Source organism: Heterocephalus glaber, unplaced genomic scaffold, assembly GCF_053883595.1.
Source record: "Heterocephalus glaber isolate CG9 unplaced genomic scaffold, H.glaber_assembly_v1.0 deba00001461, whole genome shotgun sequence".
Classification (NCBI taxonomy): domain Eukaryota; kingdom Metazoa; phylum Chordata; class Mammalia; order Rodentia; family Bathyergidae; genus Heterocephalus; species Heterocephalus glaber.
In genome coordinates, this window is record NW_028258308.1 from 13728394 (window position 1) to 13734298 (window position 5905).

Sequence of the window (5905 nt, forward strand, 5' to 3'; positions counted from 1 at the left end):
ACTACTGTGAGTATAATTAGCATTAAGATAATATTTAAAACCTTGAGACTGGTAAGAGAAGTGGTGCAGATAAAGAATTGAAGAAGTCCAAATACTGAGATACTGGAATCACCATTTATGAGTGATTACAGTCAGTGAGCTAATTTTGTCTATCATTTTCCTAGTGTTTGCTGCTTTGATCTACCTACCATTAATTCAAAAATTTCCCTGGATAAAATACAAATTCTACTTTTCCATTCAATTCATTGCAGTTTCTTTTTCTCTGGCCATGCATTAAGACCCATATTACACAGGTCATTTGAAAAGAAAATACTATTTATTTTTTTCTCCAAGATGCTCTTATGTCTCTATTCTTGTTAAACCCTAAAAATAAGCTTTTGGAATATATCAATGTTTCTCTGTGCTCTCCTTCACTCCTCTCTGCCATAAGAACTTTGGAAAACAGTGATCCACTCTCCTTCCTAAGACTCCTGTATTTTGTGGAGTTATGTAGTACATTGGCATTCATCAACATTTATGTCCCTTCTGTTTGAAAAGCTTTCATTCCAAAATTATATTGGGCCATCATTTATTATGCATTAGATTCATTTAAATTATACACATACCTCATATTTCAATGGCACCATGCAATAAAGTGATCTTTTCAGTACCTTTCTTCCCTCCATCACCCTGGAGTTTATGCTTCAGAGCAGTTATTTAGTTAAGAGTCTCTTTTTTATATGTACTTTTCCTAGGTATGGCATATGAATGATATATTTTGATTTCTTATGTGTTGTCAAAAATTACTTTCTCCCTGACATATGGATAAATATTATCGTGATGAGACAAAATACTCTTTGGGTATTTGATTGTATGTCTACAGATTCTATTTCAATGTTCTCTGGTTTCCAGTGTTGCACAAAAGAACACCAAACACTATTTTGTTTTCCCTCCATAAGGAATTTGTATTATCACCCAGTGCTTGAGTAGTTTTTCTCTTTGTCCTTATCCTTCAGGAGTTTATAGGATATGCCAAGTGTGTGTCTTTTCTCATCAATACAGCCTGGAACTCAGAGAGCCCTTTCAGGCTGGAGATGCAAGTACTTTTTCATTACAGATGAATTATCTTCTGCTATTTAATTATTGCCTTTCTTCCATCTGTTCCATTTTATCTTTCTGGAATGCCTATCAATTTTATGATGGGTTTTCTGGATATGTCCTGCAGTCTTTTTATTTTCCTTCAATATTTCTATCACCTTATAATTTTGCCTCTGAACTTCCAGGGCTGAAATGAGTCTCAAATATGTTTGTCTTTGCCTCCAAATATTCAACTTGATTATTTAACTGGGGAAAATGATTTATGTGTGAGTATTTGTGTATATATATATATATATATATATATATATATATATATATATATATATGAGTGTCTACTGCTCCTGAGTTTCCTCCAGTGCTCTAGGAGCTTTATTTCTATGGGAATTCAGTTTTGTTTTTTTGTTTTTGTTTCTGTGCTGGGAATCAAACTCAAGACTTTTCATATGCTAGGGAACACTGGACCATTTAGCTACATTTTCAGGTCTGGGAAGTTAATATTGTAACTAGTCTTCCTTTGTTGGTCTGTTGGACAATGGGATAGGCTGAAAAATGCCTCCCATCTCAAAAAATGGCCACATCTTAATCCTAGGAATGTGATTATATTGCCTTATATGGAAAATGGAATTTGTATATTTTATTAAGATTCTTGAGATGTATAGAGTACCCTGTATTATCTGGGTATGCCTGATGATTACCTATGTTCCTTATAAGGGAGATTCAGGAGGAGTTACAGGCAGATATAACATAAGAGAAGAGATACAGAAGGTGATGTGAGGACAGAAGCAAAGGGGAAAGATTGGTGCAGAGGACAGAAGAAGAGAAAATAGGAAATTTGAAAATGTCCCTTCCTCATTTTAAAGATGACTCAAGGAATGCATTTGGCATTCTGAAACTGGAAGGGAGCAAAAACACAGATTCGACCCTAGAACCTTCATAAGTGTTTAGAATAGAGCTCTGCACCCACCTTGATTGTACTGCTTATAAAACCATTTTAGACTTTTGAGGTCCATGAATGTAAAATAATAAATCTTTGCTGTTTTAAGGAACTTACCTTATTGTAATTTACTACAGCAACCATAGGAAACTCATATAGATCCTCTCCAACATGTGGTAATTTTTGTTTTCAATGAATTGGGATTCAAGTGCTGATTTGTGCTTACATTTAGGGTCAGCAGGCACAAAAGTGATAAAAGAAGTGTTGAAGTAGGTAAGACATCAGTCTGTGTTTGGTACAACTGGAGGAAACTGCTCCACATCTGGCTTCTAAATATGTTCAATCTCAAGCTAACAAAGTGGCTACCACTGTTTTTTGTTCTTTTGCTAATAGCAGAAACTCAGTAGGCTAACAGAAAATCAGTATTGATCTTGCTTGTGGGGATTTAAAATCTCTGTTTATAAACTCTTCCAAGAATCTGCACTTACCAGGCATTTTCCTAGATCTCTGATTCACTTCTTCATATGTTGGCCTCACCCTCGGGTGGAGAGGCCCCATGCCAGAGTTCTTTTGGGTCTTAGTAATATCCCAGAACTCATTTCATAGAAGTATGTATTACTTCTAGAAGCTCAAAGAAAGCAAATGACTTGGAATTGGGATTAGAATAGAAAAGTAGTATTTATTTTAGGCAGTAAAACAAATTATCAATGAGTATCATGACAAAATAATAATTACAATTAGGAAATAATGGTATGTAAATAGATCAATCAAATTAAATAGAAAGGTAAAAACAGGCAAATTCATAAACATAAATTAAATCACACTTCCAATTAGTTGGGAAAATCTGGGCACAAAATAAAAGGTGAAATGGATAAATAATCTCTCATAATAACATTTAAGCAGAAAATAAAATAAATTGAACAAGTAATCATAGAAAATTTGAAGGAATTATATAAAATTTAGAATACAGTTTTCTATGTGTGATATAATAGCTAAAAAAGAAAACACTGGTAAATGTGACTTTTTTTTTGAAAAGTAAAAAATCTATGAGGTTAAGAAGTCAACATAGTCCAAGTCTAATACAGAAACAGCTACCAAATATAACTAGGAAAGAAGATTAACAGCCTATCTAAAAAATAGCAATGGGTATGAAAAGACAGTTCATAAACTAAACACCACAAATCAACTTTCAAAAATGAATGATCTCTAAACTAATATAAATATAAATTAGTACTAAATTATAATGTATATTATTTTTACCTATTATATTGTCTTGGTTTAAAGAAGTTTTGTAATATCTATTTTGGCCAATGTTTGCTGCATACTTATTCCTCACCCTTCTGATGGGCTTTTATAAATGAGAAAGCAATCAAAAGGAAGCTATGATTGATTTCGCTTTGTATTTTTAATGTTCAAACCATTTTATAACATAGTAAAGCTCAATTTATACATAAATGATGAATACATTTTGCTAGAAATTGTGCTGTAGGTACATTGCAGAAACACTGTAAAGGCAGATTGTGAATTTCTATAATTTTAAGTATAAGATTATAAAAATATCTTTCTAATGTACTGTTCAATCTTAGAATGTTTATTATACCTTACTTAAATAAAAACTATGCTAATACACTTTCATAGAACTAATAAATAAATGAAAGGAAAGCTATGCCAATTAAATCTCAAAAATTTAATTAATCAGTAACGTATTATGAGGCATTATGGCTAACCAAGACTGCTGTAACTATCCTTTTGTGTTTGAGAAATATTAGATCAAATTCTCTTAATACAAAATATATTTTTGTATTGTTCATTATTTTGACTTAAAGAGATTTTATCTTCTTCAATGTAGATTTTTTAGCAGCAATACATTTTCAAAATTGTATACAGTATTCATAACCATCAATGCAGTACACCACTTAATAAGCTCAAGTAGCATACTATTTACAAATTTATGGGCAATTCTAATTATTTACTTGAAGAAAATATTTTAATATCATCCTTTAATTTCTAGTAAGTTATTCTAATAAATTATAATTGGACTTCACCAGTATTTACAAATTTCATATCTTGCCATGTCTGTGTAACAAAATTTCAGCCAATACTACTGCATATTAATACACTAATTAAGTCTTATGAAGCAAAATTTTATAAGACAGGCATGTAAATATAATTGGCTAAAAACTGAGATTCTTGTCCTTTCAAGTAGATGTCATTCAACAATTACTAAAAAATTAAAATATTACCTCTTTCAAATATTTTCTTTATTCTTGATAATTTTTTCAATTAGAATTGAACATGCATTATAGACTTATGAGAAGTAAAGATTGTAAATTTGTATCATTTTAATGTACTTACAAAAATATTTTTCCAATGTAAAGTCCAATTTTGCATTAATTATAAACAAATACATAATATATATTTTATATGTACAGAAAATATTGGATAATCCTGGATATCCATATGTAATTGTAAATCAGCGGAAAGAATAATAGATTATACTTCAGTTTCCTTTTCATATTCTTTTATTCGTTGAAAATAAGAATAGTCATAGTGACATAAAGGCATTTATTATGTATATATATATATATATATATATATTCTTAGTTGAAAATACAAAGAGAAAATATGTAGTATATTAAAATTTATTTCCCAATATTAAAATAGTAATGATAGAAAATGAATCATTGAGTGTCCAGTTTCAACACATATTCATTTGATAGGCAAACATCTGCATTAAATGAAAAGCATTTTTGTCATTGATATGCTTACCACTTTCTCCTAAATGACCTTGAAGCTTAATGAAATTCACATGAAAGTGTTTACTATGCATGTTTAAAGAAAGCAGTTAAAAAAGATTCAGATAGCTTTATAAAACTGCATTTCATTTTAGATTTCAAAAATGCTCTGTTCTGATCTGACTATTGAGCAAATACACTGTTCCAATTTAAAGCAGTTTACAAGCAACTTTCATGGTCTTTGTTGTTACCTGGCAGTATCTGCTAGATTGACAAGTGGTGCCATGGTCTTTGAGGAAGATTTCTAAGGATGTTAAGGGCATGAACTTCATTCTTTTAAAATACTTTCTTGAATACAAGCTTCAAAACACAGTCAACCATTGATTCAATCATTTAAGAAAGAAGGCTTCTGTTTGACAATGGAAAACACTACAAAAAGAAAATGTACATTAATTGAATTTACTGTTCCCATTTGACAGAAGTAGAGATACAGGGTTGTACCACAATGAGAAATGTGTATGCTCTGTTCTGCAAGATAAATGTACATATAGTCACTAGTGGTTAGATAAAAGGAAGTTTTAGAGTGCCATATGCTGAGATTTAGAAAATCTAAATAACATCTATTAAATCTATTAATATCACAAACTGTGTAGGAGGTTTCAGAACAATATAGACTTCTTGATTTGAGATTTCCCTGTGTAGTATGAAAACATGATTTCTTTGGGTTAGTAAAAGCTTTAGGCAAAACAGTGTACACAAAACATGTTTTCTTTGGCTTTGCAGCCTGATCACCTCCCCCTGGAGTTACTCTCCTGTTGCACCACTTCCTGTTCTGATTCCCATAGAGAAATCGACCATATTTTTTTATCTAACAAGGATAATGAAATTTATTCAAAAGGAAATCTCACAAGTATTCACTGAATTTGTTTATTTCTTCTCCCCTGAAATGTAAAAATAAAGAAAATTGTGAACTTCAATTAACCAATTCTTATTTATCGCACAAGAAAGAACATCTCAGGAATGTTTCTGATATGATTTGTCTATTTGTTATGATAGAGGTATTTGACCTATAGGAAAACTTGTACTCAAACACACACCATAGAAAATGCACAGCAAATTGGTCTACTTAGCAATATTGGAGCCAGAACCAAAGAAAAAA